Genomic DNA, 25,140 nt, shown 5'->3' with positions numbered 1-25,140 from the left:
TCCCACTGGGCATGCCAAAAAAAGAACTGTTGACTCTAAATTTTGCTTTGGGAACAAACAGCTTTATGGAAAATTCAACGTTGGGAAACCAATTTGCACAGGAAACACTGAATGACCTCCGGGATTGAGAAGCTGGCTCTTCCTTGTGTTTCGAGGAAAGGGGAAAGAAACAAATACTTTTTAAAAGAAACACTAAATACTTGGGTGATACGCCAGACCATTAAGAGACAATGAACCAATAGAAATTAAGAAGCGTATAACTTCTATAAGTCCATTCAACCATCTACCAATTTGGATCAAGAACAATAATCAAAAGCCACAACCAGATTTACTTGAAAAACATATGGAAATATTCATCACGCATTCATCAGATAATAAGTATAGAAACATAGTTTAATCAGTGAAGTCTTGGATAGAGATATTCCCAAAGTTATCAAAATTTTCAACACAAGGGCACAAAAAATACCATTATTAGCATACTAAAAGAGGCATCTTAAAGGTTGTAGGCACAATTTGAATAATCTTCTTCTAGCAAGACCAAAATAGTTTTTTAAAGGCTGAAACAAAAGAAAACTCCTACTTCGCAAATTGGACTATTCTTATTTGTTTTCAAGTTCTGAACCCCTTTACACAAGGGAAAAAACCGCATTTAAAGAGATCATCGCTTCTGAAAACAGTTCCCTAAAATGTCAAAATGGCACAACCCCTTCATAACAAAAAACATGTTGTGTCGCTACGGAGGTTGTACCCAGAAAAACAAACCCTGAAATTCTACTTTTCACCCGCAACGGTCTGCAGGTTACCATGAACTGAAAAGATTGTGCTAACCACGAACGGGCTACGGAAAAAGACATAACTGTAAGAAACCGTTTGCATACTACGTTAACAAGTGGGCCCACCAAAAATAGTCAGCATGCATTGCCATTTGTAACCCCCATGCTGCTTCAAAAATTGGACACCAAAGACGAACCAAGGGAGCAACACCATGCCACCAAGTGTCCTACGCACTCTGCCCTGTTGGCTAAAAGGTGATAATAATCGGGCCCATTGAAAACCTAAATCAGGGGGGAAAATATAGTGAACAATATAAAAAGAGAAGATGATGAGTTTGAGCAACTTGAAGCACTATTTGCTAGAAGAGTACTGAAAGGACTGGTAGGAGGTAAGTATGAAGGAAAAGCACCTTTTAAATGTTTTACATGTAATAAGATTGGTCATTTTGCATCTAGATGTCCTAAAAGGAATTCAAGATTTGAAGAAAGAGTTAAAAGATCATTTAATCCTAACCCTGGATATCAGAACAAATACAAATACAAGAAAAATAGAGACAAATCATGCTACATAGTGGATGAGGAAGGCATTACTAATTCAGATGATGAACCAGGAGAAGACTCTACTAGTGGATCCGACAATAGGAAGGAATGGGTATTCCTGGCTATCAATGAAGATGATTTGACACTAGAAGAGAATGTACCTGAAGAGAAGGAACTTGCTGCTAAAATTGAAGACAAGGATGAATGGGTAATTGATAGTGGTTGTTCACATCATATGACTGGAGATAAAGGGAAGTTTTTGTCTTCACAAAAATTTGATGGTGGACTAGTTAGATTTGGAGATGACAAAGCATGTATGATCAAAGGAAAAGGAACTATATCATTGGATGGTAAGAACAATACTGAAAATGTTTATTATGTTGAAGGTTTGAAGCATAATATTTTGAGTGTAGGACAATTGGTAGACAAGAGATTTCAACTACAGTTCAAGGATGGAAAATGCAAAATCATTAACAACTTTGGCTTGGAGATTACAACCGATACACAGACAAAAGGTATTATATTTTATTTGAACTCCGGTGAGAAGAGATGTTTGATTACATAGATTGATGAGAGTTGGCTATGGTATAAAAGGTCGTGTCATGTGAATTTTGATTGCATTGTGAAAATCAGTTCAACTAAGGCAGTTAGGGATATACCTAAGATTATAAAGCCCTATAATCAGGTATGTAAAGAATGTCAAATGGGTAACCTCTTTTAGGAGTATATAAGATAAATAAAATGATGTTCTTGATCTTATTCATATTGATTTGTGTGGCCCTGCTAGAGTTAAAAGTTTTCATGGTGATAGATATTTCATGCTAATCATTGACGATTATTCTAGAATGATGTGGGTTACTTTTTTGAGAGAAAAATCCGAAGCATTTAAAAAGTTTAAAATCTTTAAGGCTAAAGTGGAAACTGAGACATGATTGAAGATTAATTTTTTGAGATCAGATCATGGTGGAGAATTCACATCCGATGAGTTTAATAACTTTTGTGACAAGCATGGTATAAGAAGACAATTTTCTCTCCCCAAACACCTCAGCAGAATGGAGTTGTGGAAAGGAAGAACATAACTATCTTGGATGTTGTTGGAACAATGATGATGGAAGCTAATCTACCTCATATCTACTGGAGAGAAGTAGTGAGTACAGTGATTTATACATTCAACAAAGTATATATCAAAGGAGAAACTGGTAAGACACCTTATGAATTATGGTTTGGCAATACACCTATAGTTAAGTATTTCAGAATTTTTGGTAGTAAATGTTATATTAGGAGAGATGATACTATTGGGAAATTCAATCCTAGATGTGATCAAGGCATATTTCTTAGTGATTCTAATGAAAGCAAAGCATATAGATGTTATAACAAGAGATTGCAGACAATTGTGGAGAGTGCTAATGTCAAAGTAGATGAGCTAAACAAAAGTCAAATCAGAGCTTATGAGAAGGAACTGGTAGCACCTTTACCAAAACAGAGAATTGAACCAGTTACTCCAGCAACATCAGAGAACTCTACAGTAACTGAAGAATAGGGAAGAGGAATATAAAGTTAGAAAACTCCAAGGTATGTGAGATTGAATTAGTCTGAAGATCAAATCATTGGGGATAAGAGCAATGGATTGATGACAAGAAGAAGACTGGCAACTAATGAGGTATGTTTAATTTCACAAGTTGAACTGGTATCAGTAATTGAGGCATGTAAAGATGAATATTGGTTGAAAGCTATGGAAGAAAAATTAGATCAGATTGAGAAAAATAACACGTGGACTTTGGTTCCCCGACCTAAAAATAAAAAAGTTATTGGAACTAAATGGTTTTTTAGGAATAAATTGAATGAGGGTGGTCAAGTTATAAGGAATAAGGCTATATTGGTTTGTAAAAGATATTCTCAGAAGGAAGGAATTGATTAGGGAGAGACTTTTGCACCTATAGCTAGGATTGAAGCAGAAAGATTATTTCTTGGCTATGTTGTTTATAAATACTATAAGGTTTATCAGATGGATGTTAAATGTGCATTTTTGAATTGGGATCTTAATGAGGAAGTTTATATTGAGCAACCTAATGGTTTTTTACTATCAGATGATACAGATATGGTTTGCAGGTTAAGGAACACTTTATATGGATTGAAACAAGCACCTAGAGCTTGGTATGAAAGGCTGGATAAATATCTTTTGAAGCTTTTTTTAACTAAGGATAGTGTTGAGAGTAATTTATATTATAAAATCACTGATGATGATATATAGATTATTGAAGTATTTGTTGATGACATTATTTTTGGAGGTGAAGATAAATTATGCATAGAATTTTCTAAGAATATGGAGAAATAATTTGAGATGTCTATGATTGGTGAGATGAAATTTTTCTTAGGTTTGCAGATTACTCAAACTAACAAAGGCATTTTTATCTGTCAAACTAAATATGCTAAGGAATTTTTCAAGAAATTTGGTATGGGAGATTCTAAACCAGTAAGTACACCTATGGTTACAAGAGAGAAATTGACAAGAAAAGATGTTTTTGCACTGATAAATCTTACAAGAGAAAATCTATGATTGGAGGTCTACTTTATTTGACTTAGGCTAGGCTTGCCATTATGAATGTTGTTTGTATTATTTCAAGATTTTAGAGTGATCCTAGAGAAAATCATGAGATGGGGGTGAAAAGAATTTTTAGATACTTGTAAGGTACATCAGACTATGGTTTATGGTACCCTAAGGATGATAAATTTACTTTATGTGCATATACAAATGTTGATTGGGTTGGAGATGTTGATGACTAGAAAAGTACTTTTGATGGAGCTTTCTTTCTTGGACAGAAGTTGGTTTCATGGATCAATAAGAAACAGTCATGTACTTCTTTATCTACTGCTGAAGTTGAGTATGTTTCTACTACTACTAACTGTACAAAAGTTTTATGGATGAAGCAAATGTTGAAGGATATAAAGTTGGATTGTGATGCACTGGTAGTTATTCACTATGATAACTGTACTACTATTGATATATCAAAGAATTCAGTATTTCATTATAAGACAAAGCACATATCTATCAAGTATAACTTTTTCAAGGAGAAGGTGGAATGAAATAAAGTTAGACTGGTTTATGTGAACACTAAAGAACAAATTGCTGATATTTTCACTAAACCTTTATCCAAGGAATCATTTAAGTACCTGAGAGACAGACTGGGAGTTTTTGCCCCTTTGGTAGAGACTTGATTGAAGCGGTTTGGCATTAGTTCGACATGCATTATCAAAGATACTATTCATTATGGCACTAATGTAGGATGCTACTACTCAGAGGGAGTAGTCAACATTGAAATTCAGAGGCTTATGTTTTTGCTTTAATATTTCTGTCAGATTTCTAGCATTGATGTCAAAGGGGGAGTAATATTGATGTGAAAAAGAAAGAGAGATTTGGAGCTTTAAAGATACATTATTCATAGGGGGAGAGATATAGGTATTTAGAGCTATATGTAGGTGATTATTGGTTGTCTTCCACAGGGGGAGACTTGTTTAGCATTTCTTGGTACTTAGATGTTTTTCACATCTAGTGTTGCCATCAATGCCATAGGGGGAGATTGTTGGCCATTTGGTGAAATTGATTTTGTGTTGCATTGATGTTTTGTCATTGATGTCAACACTCATTGTTTGGATTCTTTATCGGCACCCTTCTGGTCCTGGTAGGTTGAGTGGTTTCTATTTAACTTGGATCTGGTATGATCCAGTAGGCTCCAGTATAATATGGTAATGGAATTGGCTTGTTCATGATACTTATACTCATATTTGGTCAGTTAATTTTGGTCTGGTGATTGGATGCTATCCTACTTTCCTAGAAGACTGGTTTCTGGTTTTAGCGACGGTTTCACCGATAGAGCTTTTGATGGATATCTTTAATGAATTGCATAAGTGGTGTTGGTGCAACTTTTGATGGAGTTTCAGGATGTTTTTAATGATCTTGTTTGAGACTTGGCGGTTGGAGATCATTGTTGAAGCGTGTCAACCTATACTTGGTCCTTGTTGATCTAGGTTATGGACTGACTTTAATGTAATGTGTAGATAGGACCTATTGATGTATTCCTGGGATGTCTTATGTGTTATTATTATTTGTTTGGTCTAAGGCTGACATGGTTTGTAACTATGTAACCAGTTTATTATCTTTTTGCTGACCTGATTGTTTATGGTCGAGGGTTTGTATAAATAGACATAAGATCTCATTGTAGATCATCATGGTTAATGTAAGAGGTCATGGTCAAAGAATGTAATGTGCGAATAATGTAATATCATTCAGGAAGAAGAGTTGGTTGATCATTGGAGATTGAATTGGGTTTATGTAAGAGGATTTAGTCCTCAAGTATTGAGCTTAACCGGAATTGTACTCTGGCATAGGAGATGTTATTTTTTGTAGTTCAACACTTCTCCGGATTGTAGTCTAGATTTATATGTAGTCAGTGAAGCTCCTTTTGTAATGAGCAGTGTGCTCTAGGCTATTGGCCTTCATGCAAGTGCATGCCCCTTCATTGTAATTCACATACTTACTGCAAAAGTATTATCTGACTGTGGGTAGGTTTTCCACCATGGTTTTTCTCTTTACCGGGTTTTCCACATACAAATCTTGGTGTTGTGTGGATGACTTTTATTATGTGATTACTGTTTATGCGTAATTGGATTAACCACTATTCTGGTATTATTGTTTTGGGTTCCAGTATTAAAGTTTTCATTGTTGAATGTTCCTGTAATCTAAGACAACTGATTCACCCCCCCCCTCTCAGTTGTCTTTCGATTATATGAATTGTCTAACAAGAGCGCCCACAAAAGATGACAAGAGAATTGCCTACTAGCAAGGCTACATAGCCGTGGTTGAATGGCTACAAGAATTGAGTGGGCAAACACAAGATTCAGATGCATCCATCACAAAGGTAAATAAACTAAATGAAAATGATTTAAAATTGAATACTTTACCAATAATCTATTTGATGTTAAGTTCCAACATTAAGTGACTATATTATTTTGAAATAAGCGAGCAATGATAACAATGTGCATGACATTGGAATGCAGCCTCTTAATCATGGAACACAACCTGGACATGAAGGTCTGGATGTGCATTCCATTAGTGGAGGTATTTATTTTCTATTCAAAATTTTTAATGTAATTATTAATACAATTAAACATATTAATTAAATTGTAATTAGTGTAGTAATTAATGTAACCTTTTTTATTAATATTTTAGAGCATGTAGTCGGTGGTGACCAAGTGGAGCATGATCCGGGTAGACAACATCAAGAACGTGATGTTCCCCAATCAGGTAAACATGACCATTGGTATTCCTTTAAACAAATTTAATTGCAATTGGTGTATTGATTAATGTAACCTTTTGTATTTCAACTCCAGAGGATCTAGAGGGTGTTCAAAATGTTGAGGTTGAGGCTAGAAAAAATGATGTGTAAGATGATGTCGCCCCATCAGGTAAAGAGCTCCATGGTTATGTTCTTTAAATTAATGAAATACTTGTAACAATAATAAAAAATGTTTTGAATTTAACCCATTTCTTTGTTATTGCAAACGACCCCCTTTTGGTTTAGTGTCCTCATACTCTCCATAGGACTAGGCATACATCGAGATCACGAGAAAAGGGTAGAACAAATGAAGATGGGAGAAATAATGAAGAAAATGATGCTCCACTTAGTTCTTATAGAGCTTCAAAAAATAAAATAAAAACTTATTGTAATTTACCTTATTTGATAATGATTGATTTTTATGTGTTAATGAATGTAATTATGTGCTAATGAATGTTCACGAATGATATGTGTTAATGAATGTTGATGAATGTTGCATGCTAATGAATGTTAATGAGTGTTATGTGTTAATCAACGTTATGTGATAATGAATGAATGTTATATTTTAATAATGGATGAAATAATGAATGAATGTTATATTTTAATAATGGATAAAATAATGAATGAATGTTAGATGTTAACAAGGAATTTAGAGTGATGTTAGCAGGGGGAGGAGCCAAATGAGCTTCCACCTTCATGTGGTTGGCCTTGTTAAGGAGAGAATATTAAACTATTCTCGAAATAAACTAAAGCTCAATAAGATAACACACTGTTCAATATTTCGTTATGTTGCACAGTTTTGGATTAAAGCAAAAATGAGTTTTGAAGGGGCCCTGAAACACTTTACAAAATGATTCTAAGAGGATTAGAATCAGATAGAAACTTCCAAAACAAAATTGGCTACAAGGATAGGCATAGAATTCGGTAGCCGAAGAGACAGCAAAAGCCCAATCAGGCACAAAAAGACAGCAGAAAGACTAAACCTAGACACAGAAAGAACTAGCAATAAAAAACAACCCAATTACATTAAGCTTCTAAGGATATCAACGACCTCAGCCTCTAGGGAATTCATGGTGTCTGCAGTAGCCTGCATAGCGTTATGATCCAAGTTTTGAAAGGCCACCTTCTTCTTCATGTTCCCTCGAGTTCGTTTGCAGGGTCCATCACCACTTTGAGCCTTCTGAGCTTCCTCACCAATAACAACAAAAACCCTATTCGGTAGGTCCAGAATTTTCACCATGGTGTTCATAACCATTGCAAACTATTTAACAATTTTATGACTGCTAACCATAATGGTCTTGAGGGTGTCCTGCATTTTTTTGTAGCCATCCTCAACCTGGTTGATGCGTTCCTCCAGATTTTTCTTGAGTTGGTCAACCCCTTCCCCTATTTTCTTGATACATTCCATGGCTGAATTCTTCTCATCCTTGGTCCAATTCCCATCATTGTTCTGACCAAGAGATGAACCAACTAGGAGGGAATCCATTTTTCTACCCAAAGCTCTTTTGTTAATCCGGATCTTTTTGAGTTCATGAAATAGCCACTCAAACAAACTAAAGGTGTCGATTGCATGATCATGAGCTGAACCTAGTACATTTTCATAATACTCCATCTTATCATTTAGCTCATCACTTTTAGGATTAAGGTCAGCAATACCAACCACACCCGTATTACCAGTCTCTTTAAAGGAAAGAGGAGAAGCCGAGACATTAGGGTTACTAGGGCTCTTATCAGCCTTCTCAGAAGAAGAGGGGGAGCCAATCTCAGCCGAAGTATAGGAGAAGCACATAATAATATTCTTGTTACTAGATGATCCCTTCCTCTATTTGGGTTTAGAGCTTGAAGGAGTTTCCACTTTATCTTTTTTCAGGGGAGGTGTAGTCTCCTCAGACCCATACCCAGAATCATCATTCTTAGAGTCTTCCACACTAGTCTCATCATTCTCAGAACAAATATGGACAAAATCCTCAGGGGGAGGAAAATCATGAAAATGTGCATCAATAAGAACCATCAAGCCTTCATGCACAATGGGAAACTTAGCAGGGTTCTTACGATGGCCAATGAAATTAGCCCTAAGGGCAGACATGAGGTAGAATGGGAAAGACATTTTCACCCATGGAGGAAATAATTTGCAATAACAAAATGGTGGCCATACACCCTATTATACTGACCATCCAAAGTAAGATAACTCATAATTACATTGAGAATATTTTTCTAGAAAGGTTTGATGACCGCAATATCATAGAAGCTAACCATCTTCTTGACAATTTTAGTCCACTCCTCCTCCTCCTTAGGGAAACCCTACACAACTTGCTTCTTGTACATCCTATCTCTTTAATACTTCATGCCTTCAATAGATAACCTAGTAACCTGATCAATAAGGGCTTCATCTACCAATACCCTCCGACCATGAAGAATAATCGAGCCATCCTTCCAATTTTTAGCAAAATACCTAGTAACATCTTGATTTTGCCCTTGAAGCCTCTCAATGTAATTAGTAAACCCATCTTTCTTCAGAATGCACCAAAGCTTATTTTCATTCTTAAGTTGCACACAGCTAGGCAGCTCAATTTGCTTTCTCGTACCACCCATTTTCTCAGGCTCTCTATAATTCTCTCTGCAATGAATTTCTAGATTTAAGGCAATACTCCAAAAAATGTATGAAATCACCCACAAAGCATGTGAAATAAATTTGCATCGATTATTATGTCCTCTTCGGCCACTTGTCTCACAACGAAAGGTATTGGTAGTTCTAAAAACACACAAAGTAATAATAGCACTAATAATCATTAACTCTACTCCCCTGACTTTGCTCGTGGAGAAGATACATTGCAAGTTCAGAGTCCAAGGCATGTTACCATGGGTCTAGCAAAGTTGGGTCTTACACGTCACCCCCCTATTGGCAAGGAAGTCAGAAATCATGTTGGCTTGTCTATAAATATGAGCGAACATACATTTATCAAAGGTTTTAATAATGTCTTTGGCTTTTTTCATCCAAATATCAACATTCCAAGTCGGAGTAGAATTTCCTTTGAGGTAGTTGATAATGTTCTTAGAATCCCCCTCGACCCAAACAAGCTTACAGTTGTTCTATTTTGCAAGTTTAAGACTATGATAATCCTCTATAGCTTCAGAAACATTATTAGTTTGTTTACCAGGAAGGATAGCAATAGCAAAAATGATGTTTCCATTTTGATCTCGTATACTCCACCACAACCAGCTTGACCCGTGATCCATCCCCTGGGTCCACCTAAAAACCCATTTTTTGGGTCCCCACCATCTTCAGAATCTGCATCATCGTGGTTGTCTCTAGATATAGAAGATCGCGGGGATCTCAAGCCATCTCCCTGTGAACCCAGAATGGGTCCGCAAGGGACCACATAAGCATCACCTGAAACCCTCCCCTAGACCACGTGAAACCCTACCCTATGTGCCATTTCTTTTTTGGATGATAGATGATCATTGTGTTGCATAGTTAATCTTATTAAATAATGCATATTAAATCTTAATTGCAAGGTCCAACAGAGCCAACACGAACAACAACACCACAAGTTGTTGGGTATAATGAACTCCCATATTGTTTTGTATGTATACTAACAATATGAGTTGCTTCTAGTGCTGATATGCATGGTGCGACTACAAAAGTTGTGAATATGCCTCATCCTTATAAGTTTTTTTATTAGTTGACATTTTATTTAGCATTTTTTAATTTTCCTTATCATTTTAAGTCTAACCACTTTTATATGGAATTTATTGTTCTATTTTTTTACTATCTGCCAAACATTATTGATACAAGGACTTGCATTGCATCCATTTTTTCAATTAGGTATTATAAAGGGTGGGTTGTATTTGTAAATGTCTCTTTGAGTTCATCCAAATTTTATAACTTGTTACATCACATCTCGTTATTTTTGCAATAGGGATTATGGCCAACATAGGCTACGATTGCAACCTCTCGGTGCCATAGAGTCTCTTTGTTCTTAAAATTGTAGCAGACTGTTAGGTACATTCCCACTTTTGTACTCCAAATTGTAGTGGTCAATGTACATGACCAAATTTCTTTTGACATCTAGAGGATAGTATTAACTTTTAAGTAATTAGGTGCTTTTGAGTCATATTTGGCCAGTATTTATTTTTGTGGGATATGATGGTTGTGTTTTAAGTCATCTTAAGAGGATCTCAATGAGTAATCATTTCACTAATGACATTTTTTCATTTTTCTTCATGAATGTTGGAAATTTTTACAAGTTAAGAGACCCATTGAGCACATAGCCTTGTAAATTCATTACTTTATTAATATAATACTTGATCTCTCTAACAAAAACTCATTATTCATAGTGATTATGATAGCCGATAGTTCTCATTTGATGACCATCTAGGTCAACTTTTGATCTAAAAGAAAATTATCACAAAAGAGGTCATGAAATATCCTCATTCATGGTCAAACCTCACTATAGTTGAGATATCAAAGATTTGAATCACAAGAAAGATATAGCAACAGTAATGTAGATGTCAACTTGCACAGAATGAGTAGTGACAATAAAAGTCATACAAAGTTAGAGACCAAGATTTTCCAGTCAAACCAAAAGCCCTAGACCCATAGATGATACAAAGAGTGGTCAAATAACTCTCCACAAGTGTAGATAGTTAGCAAATCATAGTGATGAAGGTTTTTTAGTGGTGAGATAATCAAAACAATATGAGAAAACACTTAGATAAGAGATCATTTTTAAAAGATGACAAGAATGCCATCATACTCATTGTATGTGATAATAAGGACATTCACTATTGCAAAGATAGTTGTGAGTAAGAATTTTTGTATCAAATCAATATAAATACTATCCTATGCTTATTGCAGAAGCCATACACCTGAGCCAATATTCATGGTGATAAAGGATCCTTTCAACGTTAGCAACATAGAGGATATAGACTATCAAAGTTTCAAACAGTGGTAGGCATGCATTCAAGGTAGCTCAAATAAAGGAGATTTGATAGAGCACAAGCCATGATAGAAACCTAGAGACAAATCACTGTATCGGGCATAGTTAAGAAGGGTAGCTAACAAGTTATAATGATTTACTTGAATTGATCGAAATATTGCTACATTATTAGTTGATAGGATACAATTTATGTGGGGTTTTGACCTGAAACATGTCACGTCGTAAAACAATTAATGGGCTAATGTGAAACTGTTGGCTTTCAGTAGTCATTATATGAATTTTGTATTATTTAAAAAAAAAATCATCAGAATTTTGACACCCCCTATATTTGCACCGACGACTATACCGTTAGGCATACAACATCCTCGTTGGTACATAGTTCTTGGTTGTCATTAGGCAGTGGTATTCCAATTGAAATCAATGAAAATATTTGATGAGGGTGTTGTATGCCCGACGAAATTCTCTCAGTGGATGAGCGGTCGGTGTAGCACATGCCAATTAAATTCATCGACGGGACTTACACTAGTGGCGAAGGGAACATTTGATCTTGCTGATAGATGATGACGATATCAGTAAGACATACACCGATGGATACCTAATGGTTTCTATCAGAATTACGACGTTGACAAGCACCATCAGAGTATCTGACAACAAGTTTTTTATGGTTGTGTTTGTCGGCAGTCCGACAACAAAGAGTCAGAATTCCGACGAGCGGCTGTCAAAAATGAGCCCCAAATGTACTAGTGTTCAAAATAGCAGCAAGGAATAAATCTTGGGCACTTTTGTCCAGATTGTAATCTATCATCAATAGATAAGAGAAATAGGATCTAGCTTCCCTTTTTATTTCATCTTCCTCAAAGGACAGAGTCCCCACTATGGACATTTTAGATATCTTGCTAGTCGCCTTATGTTTCATGGCAGTCATATGAAAGAATCTTGTGTTCTTGTCACCTTCCTTGACCCACAGTGAACGGGAACGTTGCTTCTACAATATCTCTTCTATTTTAATAATATCATGATATTTAGATAATATCTCATTCTCAGAAGTGATGGAGACCTCACTATACCCATTAGCTTGGATTTTAGCCTGAATATCCTTAAGATCGAGTTGGATCGTAGTTTCAGAGGCAAAAATGTCACTGAACACTTCCTTGTTCCATCTCTTAACCTTGTCCTTAACATTCTTAACTTTTTGGCCACCTAGAACATGGCAGATCCCTCCACCAAAATGTTCCACCAGTTTTTGATAGCTTACTCAAGCTTGGGGTGGCTCATCCATATTTTTTCAAATCTAAAGGGAAAATTTCTCCTCTCAGAGGTGGGGTCTACAACAAAATAAAGTGGATAGTGGTCTGAACCAATGTGAGGGGGCACATTTAAGGAGAAGGTATAATGATTGAACCAACCATTAGAGATAAGGGCCCTGTCAAGTCTCACCTAGATCAAATCAAAGCTGATTCTTCAATTAGTCTAGGTAAAATTAGCACCCTGCAGATCCACATCATGAAGTGCCCGATTATCAATGAAATTCATGAAATCTATCCTACTATCTAGCTGAGAAGGAATTCCCCCAAATTTCTCCTTCTCCTTGAGGGAGTGTTAAAGTCTCCCATCACTAGCCAACCTTCAGAGTTAAACTGAGATCTGATAGAATCTATATTTTTCCAGAATCTATATCTACCAAGTTTAGAATTTGGGGCATAGATGTTAGATAAAATCCAAGTGGTCCCATCTTTAATGTGATGAAATCTAACAAACACCATATTATTGTCAAGTCAAACAAGATTTCCCTGGACACATTAAAGGTTCCAAAAGAGAGCAATACCTCTAGAGGCACCATTCGAGCTACCCCCCAAAACCCCACAGTTCTTGAACATTTTGATTTTTTCCACTATCTCCTTAGGCATTTTAGTTTCTTGAATCAAAACAATATTAGGTGTATGATCCATGAATAAATTCCTGAGTATTTCCTGTTTATGCAAACCATTGAGTCTGCGAATGTTCCATGAAATGATCTTCATAATCATTTAAAAGAGCATACCTCATGGATGGTCAACTGGGTACCATCCGCTATATTCTTGTTGGCTTCCAGCTCCCTCATTAGAGTAGTTGATCTCCTTCCTGGTGTTACTAGATTTGAACCTACATCAACTTTGGTCCTCCCCTGGTTTTCACAGGAGTAGTCTGGGGTGTATATTGGGGCCCTTTTCATCATCCATAGGGTTTTGGGCAGGATTTTAGCAAAGCATCAGGTTTTCCTTCATCATTTGCCCATTTTGAGCTAATGTTGAGAAAATAAGTTGTCGGTGATAACGAAAAAGAGGATCTAACAAATTCGTTTTGGGATTTAGAAGCTAAGTTTCCACCAAGAATATTACATTGTTGGGCATCTTCAAAGCTTGGGTAAGATTCCTCATTGTTTGAGTCCTTGGAAATAGAGTTTAAGTCCTCCTCCATATTGTTAACTTGTATAACATCATGGATGTCACCTTCCTCCAAGTCTTCATCCTTTTGCTCATCACAGTTAGAGTTAGGCTTATCTCCTTCATCAGATCCGGTCTGATCGCCTTCAATATCTTCCTTCTTAGATTCCTTGATACAAGCTTTATTATCATTATCCTCTTCAACATGGGTATCACAAAAAATGGCATTCTAGATCTTTGTTTCCTTATTGTTGGAATTTTTAGCTTTCCACTACAACCTCTTATCTTTTATAGCTTTCTCCTTTTCTGCCTACAAGGGGAATTTCTTTGCAATATGTCCATCTTTCTTGCAATGGAAACAAGAAAAAGGAACACTCTCATATTCTAATGGTTGGTTCCATATCCCAAGCCTAGAGTTAATCTCAATGGATAGAGGCATATCTGTTCCTTGAGAGACACCCACACAGATTCTTGCATAGGTAAGTCATCATCTAGCAACAGTAGTGGGATCAATGGAGAGGAGTTCACCAAAGGAACAAGCTAAACCATTAAAGACATCTTCAACCCAAAATTCTAGGGGTAGACCCGGGAGTCTTACCCAAACAAGTGCTTGAGCAAAGAAAAGAGCATTAAGATCCAACAAAGGCAACCATTTCTAAAGTACCAGAGCAGTTTTCCCAATCACCCAGGGACCACCATGGAGAAGCTTAGTCATATCTTCTTCAAAGGAAAAGTTAAGGGAAAGAGCCCATTTCAACATAGCTATTATTTCCACCTGTCCCTTAAGAACCCATTTTTTCCTAGCATACTCCCTAACCACATCAATATTGGGCCTAGGACCCAAAAATTTGCCAACCAGAGAAATATTATGCTCAATAACTGGATCTGGGAGTTCAATAAAAAATTTCCCTTTCACAAGGTCGGAAATATTATGTACCTCAAGGAGAGAAGAGTTCCCGCATGGTTTGATGCCAAACAGGGAGGACCAGAGGTGAGACGTGTCTTGCCAAATGGGCCCCTTTCTTGAGTCTCCATCACATGTTGTTTCCCCTCCCCCTGGATCCAAGGGTTTGTCACCCCCTTGTGGGTCCCCAATGAATGGATCCTTTCCATCCTCCTAAGGATCTGCAGACTCAGGATCTTCACATGATCCATCCTTACCGTTAGTATCCTGGATTGCAGTGCCAGCATAGGGTTTCCCGCCTAAAGAGGACTACAAAATTCCTCTCCGCATCTAATTTTTATGTTCCATTGTTAATTAAAATCTTAATATTCTACAATTTCTATTTTTCTTCATGTTTTAGGAAGAAAAATATGAATTGATTTATAGGGATTTAGCATTTATGGTTGAGATCAATACCATAGAAGCCAAAAATTTATATCCTATGCCTATATGTTCATCATTTCCTCAATAAAATAACCACTCTCAAGCTATTTAGTGTACCTAAATGTAAGTTTCAACCTCAACACCCACCTCCTTTTATATTTGTTTATCCTAATCAAATGAGTGAAGAGAAAATTTTGATAAGATAACTTCCACAGGAACATGGAGTGTTACAAAAATTGTGTAAAAAATAAAATAATCAAACTTAAATGATTCTAAATCTACTAGAAAAATATTCTTACTAGTTTTCAATAGTCAAAAGATCATTTTTCATACACATTGAATACGAACACCTAGGTCTAACAATGTCAACGCGTGTATGTTAGCAATAAAAATATTTAATTAGCCCAAATCTAATAAAATGGGTATAAATAAAAAGGTTTTCTATCAATGTGATGTTGATTATGGTAGTGAGGAGGTAGAGCACAAGAAATAGCATCATGTGCAAGAGGACATTGACCTTAAAACTCAAAGGGAATGTAAATAGTAATACCCTATGAAAGAGAGGTTAAGCCTTGAAGGGTTCATAGGGAATGACAATATGGAACAATTTCTAATGACATTGGAGGAGGATCTTGAATGCTTATCTCTCAAAGATGATTCTCTATCACATTTTGAAGACTAAACAAGGTGAGAGATCATTGATTAACCTAATGGAGAAAAGGATTTGGGAATTAATTTTTATTTATTTATTAGACATAGAGCCTATATTTGATAATTCTAGTGAATATCGAGCCACTATTTCAGTACTAGATGAGTTCGTGGATAATGTGAAGGGAAGATTGGAACAATAAACATAGAAACAATCATTTTATATAGTAAACCAAAAAGGAAAATGATTTTATTGAACTCAATACAAAAATACAGGAAACATAAAAAAAATAGAGATTTCAAAGTAGATTCTAGGATTCCCTAGCATTGTGGAAGAGTGGAAATAATGGAGAATGTATTCTACATTGTGGAATAGTGGATAAAGAAGATACTATATTTGGACTGGAAATGGCGATAGTGGTTTGGAATGGAGTGGACAAGTTAATAGATTCCTCCAACACTCTCCCCGAATTTCTACTACTAATTATTTCAACATTTACAATGTCCAGAGTTTGTCTTAAATGTTAAAAATTATCTTTGGCTAAAGCTCTAGTAAATATATCTACTAGTTGATATTTATATCTACAAAAGTCTAAATAAATTTCTCTATTATTCATAAACTCTTTAAAGAAAATGATATTTGGTATCTATTTGCTTGTTCCTTTTGTGAAACACATGATTTTTTGACAATACAATTGTTGATTTATTATCACCAAAGATTGGTGTTCACTCTACTTGTGCTTGAAATATATTTTTCAATAATTTCCTCATCCAAAAATCTTGACATGATATACTAATGTGGTTACTACATAAACTCTCCTTTAACTAATGAAAGTGAATAAACATAGAAACAAACATTTTCTGTAGTAAACCAAAAAGGAAAATGATTTTATTGAACTCAATACAAAAATAGAGAACATAAAAAAAATAAAGATTTCAAAGTAGATTCTAGGATTCCCTAGCATTATGGAAGAGTGGAAATAATGGAGAATGTATTCTACATTGTGGAATAGTGGATAAAGAAGATACTATATTTTGACTGGAAATGGCGACAGTGGTTTGGAATGGAGTGGAGAAGTTAATAGATTCCTCCAACACTCTCACCGAATTTCTACCACTAATTATTTCAACATTTACAATGTCCAAAGTTTGTCTTAAATGTTAAAAAATATCTTTGGCTAAAGCTCTGGTAAATATATCTACTAATTGATATTTATATCTACAAAAGTCTAAATAAATTTCTCTATTATTCATAAACTCTTTAAAGAAAATGATATTTGATATCTATTTGCTTGTTCATTTTGTGAAACACGTGATTTTTTGACAATGCAATTGTTGATTTATTATCACCAAAGATTGGTGTTCACTCTACTTGTGCTTGAAATATATTTTTCAATAATTTCCTCATCCAAAAATCTTGACATGCTATACTAATGTGGTTACTACATAAACTCTACTTTAACTAATTAAAGTGAATAAACATAGAAACAATCATTTTCTATAGTAAACCAAAAAGGAAAATGATTTTATTGAACTCAATACAAAAATAGAGAACATAAAAAAAATAAAGATTTCAAAGTAGATTCTAGGATTCCCTAGCATTGTGGAAGAGTGGAAATAATAAAGAATGTATTCTACACTGTGGAATAGTGGATAAAGAAGATACTATATTTAGACTGGAAATGGCAACAGTGGTTTGGAATGAAGTAGAGAAGTTAATAGATTCCTCCAACACTCTCCCCAAATTTCTACCACTAATTATTTCAACATTTACAATGTCCAAAGTTTGTCTTAAATGTTAAAAATTATCTTTGACTAAAGCTTTTGTAAGTATATCTACTAATTGATATTTATATCTACAAAAGTCTAAATAAATTTCTCTATTATTCATAAACCCTTTAAAGAAAATGATATTTGGTATCAATTTGCTTGTTCCTTTTGTGAAACACATGAGTTTTTGACAATGCAATTGTTGATTTATTGTCACCAAAGATTGGTGTTCACTCTACTTGTGCTTGAAATATATTTTTCAATACTTTCCTCATCCAAAAAACTTGACATACTATACTAATGTGGTTACTACATATACTCTACTTTAACTAATGAAAGTGTGATTATTGGTTGCTTCTTTGATGACCATGAGACTACACTTGTTACCAAATGAAAATAATATATGTAATTACTATTTCTATCATCAATTCTACCTACAAAATCACTATTAGTATAGCCAATAAACAAAATGTAAGGTGTGGAATATTAAATTCCATATCCTAGCATTCTTGCCACATATCTTAGCATTCTCTTCCCAGCTTTCTAGTTTGAGTCTTTTAGTGACTTCATGAATCTTGAGATTAGAGAAAAATTTTATAATAAATATATCGTTCTATGTATAAGATACATCAAATTTCCACCTAAGATTTTGAATATTGTAGATTGAACACTATATCCTTTGTCTTCTTTGCCAATTTTTAGTTCCTATAGAAACTACTGTAGGTGTTGGATTACAATTAAATATTTTAAACTCTTGAGCACATATTTTTTATATTTAGATTGAAAAATAAAAACTCTCTTATTTGTTTGAACCACCTTAATGTCCAAAAATTACCTCATTAATCCTAAATTTTTTCATCTAAAATTCTTTGTTCATTGTTGATTTAAATGTGTCTAGAGGCATCTAAAAAATGGTCAATGCTTCTGATGTCATACTTTAACATGTCCATGTTACCTTCTTTTAGGCTTTCATATTTTACTAACACTTCCTCTATGTTTCACATTTGGTTTTTATCATTTATCAACATGGTGTCATTCTTTTGCTTTCTCTTCCTATTCGATCCTATTCAGTTGTTTCAGTTTAGGTCTTATCAATGTCATTCACAATTGTCATTTCATGATAATGATTGTCTTTTAATTTTAATCAATCATCATTTATCATTATCATTTTTTGTCAATTCCCATCAATCCTTGTCAATTTTGATCGATTTGTCATTGATCCTTTATTAATCATCCTTTATCAAATAAACCTTGTCAATTTTGATCAATTTTTCATTGGTCTTTGTCATTATCAATTTAATAAACTTCTGGTCCTTGTCAATTATCTTCTTGATCATGATCATGATCATTCATTAATAGGATTAATTGTGTCATGACATTGTTTTGACCTATTTCATTCATTTTCTCCTTTCTAGGGTTTAATAATTCTTTAATTATTAATCCTTCACAAAATCCTCATTAGGATAAATGAATTTATTCATTTACCCTATGTTTTGTGTCTCAATTAAATATTTAATTTAATTAGCTAATTTCCCTTTTGCTGGCTAATTAATAAATGAAAAATTATTATTTATTCCCACATTTCACTCCCTTATTTTTCTCCTAATTTTGTCCTAAATTGTCATCCCTAATTTCATGATTTCCATTAGCTATAATTTATCCCACCGTTTCTCCACTAATTTGTCTCCACCTTTTGTTCAAATCATGAAGCTATGTTTGTGCTCAGTTTATCATAAATTAATGAGCAAATTTTGTGGCCAATTTGTCATAATTTATGAACATAATTTTCTCTCAATTTGTCATCCTTTTCACATAGCAACTTGTCTCAGGGAAGCCAATGGGTTCTGGGCAATGGTAGAAATATAAGGTTTTGGGATGACTGGTGGACATGAGAGGGACCTTTATCTAACGGTGTGGGCTTCATAATTCAAAGAGAAATGTATTAATCTGATTGGAACTTGGGTTGTGGATTATATTAGTAATGGAGTTTGGGTGGACCTCAGAACTTTGGATGCTTCTCTGTCTCCTTTGTTTTCTTGGCTGAACTTGATCATCATTCCATCCTCTCTGGTGGAAGATTTGGTTATTTGGAATGGCTCTACTTTGGGGCATTTTTTGGTGGCAGATGCTTTTACAATCATCACCAAGCCTTTTTCTCCTCCCCCCTTTTGGGCTAGAGTTTGGAATAAACTCTTAATTCCTAAAGTTAATATCTTCTTCTGGTTATTCATGCAACACAAGATCTCTACCATTGATAATCCTTGTAAACATGGGATCCCCATCACTAATAGATGTTTTTTATGTAAAGAAGAAGCTGAAAATGTTTATCATTTTCTCTTACATTGCTCCTATTCTAGGGACATCTGGGCCTTCTTTTTCAACCTCTAAAATTTTAATTGGGTCTCCCCTGATTCTATCCAGAACTTCTTCCAATGGAAGTGCCCTTATAAAAACCATGCAGTTGGTATTCTATGGAAATTATCCCTACCTCATATTGCTTGGGGTTTTTGGAAGGAAAGAAATGATTTGTCTCATGCGAACACCAATCTACCCATTCTCTGCATTTAATAATGGTGGGTTTAGGGTTTTGCAATCAGATTTCGCAACAGCTAATCGGCATAACTTTACCAATAATTCAATTATTTGGAGCCACCTATCCTGCAGTCGACATAGGTCTTATCGATCAATTTGCCTCTTGGCTATGTTCTACTTTCACCTTTATATGACATTGGCGTAGGTCATTCTGATACACCCTCCTTTTATTCCTCCTTTTTGTTATTAGTGTTTTGGATGTTGTTGGAAGTTTTTCTTGATATCCTTAATTTTCCAAATTTTGGATTGATCCCTTTGAAAATCTTTTAAAAAAAAAACTTTGCGTCGCATTATTTCCAAATCACTTCTATTTTCCCATTGCTTTTTTCACCTAAGTGGAAGGGTCACCGTGTCGTCGAAAGGGGCCATTTTGAGTTCTAGGTTTGGGCGGGTTTTAATTAAATTTGAAATGTTTCATAGTTTCCTAAAGTCCTAAGTATTTTCCTTTATGTATGCATTGGGTTCTTAAAGGCCGAATAAGTTTCTTTTGATCTAATGGTTGTCGTGACACCGCAATGGGAAGTTATGTGTTGAATATTCATCGCGACCCAGCGACAAGCCACTAGCGGTGGGGCTGGTCAAATAGTTAATGGAGACAGCTAGCGGTGACAGTTTAGTGGTGACGACTAAGTAACAAAGGACATTAACGATCGAATGGTTAGCTCATGATCTAACGGTTGTCGCTAGACCGCAATGGGAAGATGCTCAACCTTTACCGATTGTGGATCAGCGACAAAGAGCAAGCAAGTGATCAAATGATGGGCCCACTTTGAAGGCTAAAGTGATTAAAGGGAGCATTGAATCCACATGATCTAATGGTTTTCGGTAGACCGCAATAGGAATATGCTCGACCTTTACTCATTGTGGATCAGTGACTAAAGGGAAAGATACTCAGAAGAAGCCCTTTTGGTCTATTAATGGAGCTGAAATTTGAAATTTTAAAGAATTAATTGCAAAAGTGTGCGGCCCTATTGATGATAATTAATGCTCAGTTGTCGCTAAGGTGCCCCATAAGACATTGTTTTGAAATTCAAATTGCAAAAAGCTTTCAAGAGGATTAACAGAGAGTAGGTGTGCAGTTTTTGTGATTTCTCAGGTGACAAGTAAGTTTTTCTACGACTGTACTTTGCAATGCCTGTTTGTGTGACATTGTTTAGTGCTAGAAATTTAGAAGGGGTTATTTGAATAACAATTGAAGTGATGATAGCTTTAGATTGATAAGATGTCACCGCGAAGAGAATTTAAGGGAAAGATAAATTACCAAGAGAGGGCTATTTGCGATGACTTTCTGGAACAATTGGTTCAATCCACAAATAATGCAATTGAGATAAAGGAACTTGTGCCCTAATCTCCCCACCTATGGATTGGTGATGGTTTATATGACAAGGAATGTTGGCTGAGAGATCCCCAAATAGGCATGATAGGTCTAGGTCTATTCAGGGTAGGGTTTGGCCAATGGAATACACCTGGTCCTATAAATAATATATGGGAATTAGATGTTGGGAACTGGTGGTCCCTAGAGTTTTCATGGATATTGATTTGTTGACCCAGATTGCAAAAATTTAAGACCCTATCACTAGGACTGTGAGGAATGTAAATGGGAGCCCCCTAATTGAAATTACTGATGATGAACTCAGAAGGGTATTCCAGCTGAATGAAGCCTCAAGTTATTTAGAACCCATTGATTTTGAAATGCTCAAGAAGGTCTATGATGCCCAGAAGGATCATCTTAGGAATAGGCAATTGAAGGAATTTTTTTAAAGATAGGAGGGTTAACATTGGTAGGCCCTAGCAAAATGGAGCCTTTCCCTATGAATTTATTCACTTTAAGGGCTAAGGGTTTATATTGGTCTCTATGTCAAATTTTTGGAGAAGATGCAGATAATACCATGCCTACTCATTATATGCTTATGATGATACAAATTTTGAACCCATCCTTAGCAGTAGCATATGATTTTGCACCTTATCTTGTAGATGTCATTCATGAGGGTTTAATTGGGATAAATAATGCTAAAGTGGATAGACCTTTTGGCTGGTATTCCATGTTGATGCATATGTTCTTGTTTAAAGGCATAGAATATTTTGGAAAAGATATGGACCTACTAAGAGAAAGGGATAGTGAAGACATGCCAGTTCAGTTATGGAGTGCAGATCTGTCTTGGGACAGAGAAGATGCTAGTTATCTAAAGTTTGATAGATTCTTTGCATCTAAGCTTAGAATTCTTCTATGTCAAGAGAATCCTAGGATCCCAAAGGTTCTCCTTGAATTCATCAGACCTAAGGAGTTTCCAAAGAGCATCAACATTGTGCACAATTGGGGTGACATAATCTTATATCATGTTTCCACTATTTTCAGAGCATATGGTTTCAGGGGAGCCCCATATTTTCTTCCCTATCAGGTCCCTTTGAAGATTGGTATTGTTGAGATTATGAGGTAAGTTGGAGGCCTACAAGAAGTAGAGCTGACGAATAAAGGAAAAGGGACAATCTTCCCAATAGTCACCATGGCACATCAATTTGTAGTCACCAAAGATGGTTGGCTACATTTTGATAAGTTCCTTCAGCCATACAGATTGTCAATGGCAGTGGCTAGGTTTGTTGATCCTAAAGACTTCTTCAATGGTATGTTTAGGAAGAAAGTTAGGTATGAGGGCAAAATTCATCAATTTCACTTCACTGAAGATTTGATAAGAAATGAATTTAATTTGGATGAGAGGGGAGTAAAAAAGGGAAAATGTTTGACATACAAGAAGACCCTTGATTTTGTCCAATTTTTTGACAAGAATTATGATCCTTTGAAAAAATTTCACCCATTTGAGGAGAGGATCAATTTTTTGATAGAATACTTTGAAGATGCAATGCAGGCTCTGAATGAGAAGAAGGATGTTATAATGAAGAAAGACTCTGAGAAAGCCAAGCTTGTCTTGACTAAGCCCATTTTGGCCAAAATCATTCCCCCTGGAGAGTATGTAATGTATAAGAAATCAGGATATAATGTGGTAATGCCTAGGAGGGATGAACCTTCTACGTCAAAGGGAAAGAGGCCAATGGAGTATGCCCTTCACTCACAAGCTTCCCCAAAAAGGAAGAGGTTGGAAAAAGAGGCACAGTCAAGTCAATCCCTATATTCTCCTTCTCAATCCCCATTATTTGTAGGTGATGAATAGGCAATTGCTGAGCAATTACTGCAACTAGGAAGATTAGGGGAGATTGCATGTACATATGGAGAATTGCAAGAAGGGATGCCAGAAGAGCCAATAGGTACCAAAATGGACCTGAATGTTGAAGGATTTGTAGGTAGAGAACTGGATCATGTCATTAAGCAGGCCAGTGATGAATTTTTGGCTGATAACAGTTTTGTAAAGACAGAAGCCTTTGTGCAATTTGTTTGGCGAAGGCATATAGGGTAGTTTAAGTAAAGGTGTGAAAAGGGGAAAGTTGAACAACCCCATAAGGATACATCTATTGTTGAAGCAAAAATAAAGCAAGAAATGGTGAGAGAGTTTGAAGAAATTACCCCTGAGGAAGGGAGAAAATTGATTGCAGATGCTGGAGTGCTAATTTTCCCAGAATGGGACATAGCCGATGTAATAGTATTTGATGCAGTAAAGAAGGAGACCAAGCCTTTAGAGGGAATGAATTGCAGTAATGACCATGCAGCCCTTGTAATGTGGTCACTTAAAAGAGAGGAAAATAAAAGAAGGAGAGATTTCTCAGAATCTCATTACTCAGGGGGCATGATTGTGAAAAGAGTCAGAGACATAGGGGTAGTAGAAGCTACTAGCATGACCTTAAAGTCTGCTAATTTGGCATGGCAGTGGCTGAAAAAGAGGCCAAGGAGAAAGCTGATCTCTGGGTGAAATTAGAGGTAGTCCTAAAGGCTTATAATGAAGCAAAGCTTGAGCTAGCTTCTAAAGATAGCACTATTGCAAAGTTGAAGAGTACATTGGAAGGACAACATCAAAGGGGTGAGTCTTGCCAATGGATGATTGCTTCTTCTCCTGCTAAGCCCCCTCCTTCTAGCCCAATTATTGGATTCCCTCCTTCTCCCATGACTCCTGGTTTCCAATCAGCTGAGAACATTTAGTATGAGATTGAGAGATTGAGGCAAGCTCAAACAATTTTTGCAAACAAGTATGAGGAAAAGATCAAGGGTACTATTTTGAAGTTTGTCGATACTATTGGGTCAGCAATTGTGCATATACATATGAGAAGGATAATGAGTCTTTTAGATTCTTTCAAAGAAGAAAAGGCTGCTTTGGAGCCAATTTTGGATAAATGGACTGCCAGAGAGGTGGATTTGAAGACTATACTCTTTGTCCCAGGGAGAAGAAGGTGATTATGTTATAATCAGACCTACTTGTGAATTAGCAAATGAGCTATCCAGGTTTGTGGCAGAAGGAGTTAACATCGAAAGGAGGGCAAACTTGTACCAAAAGGAGTATGCAAGTGAAAAATTAGAATTGTTTCCTGGAGGTTTTTTTAGCGCCAACAAGATAAAAGATAAAGAAGTATGGATTGAGGAGCTGGGCCATAAATTGTGTCAAAGAATTAATAACATTATAAACATGGATGATACTTTTTTATTTATTCAGACTATTTAAGAAATTGAGAAAATAAAATCACATTTCGGGTTTTTGGAGAAGGAAGTTAAATAGTTGACAAAATCATGGAAGAGTTGGAACAAACTGAAGAAAAAAATCATTAAATTCTCATGGATTGATGATGATACATTCAAAATATGGGAAACCAAATATATTTTCAAAGAAACTGAAGTAGAGGAAGGTCCCACCG

Source organism: Cryptomeria japonica, chromosome 5 (genome assembly GCF_030272615.1).
Source record: "Cryptomeria japonica chromosome 5, Sugi_1.0, whole genome shotgun sequence".
Taxonomy (NCBI): Eukaryota; Viridiplantae; Streptophyta; class Pinopsida; order Cupressales; family Cupressaceae; genus Cryptomeria; species Cryptomeria japonica.
The sequence above is the reverse complement of the archived record's forward strand: the minus strand, read 5'-3'. Positions refer to the sequence as shown.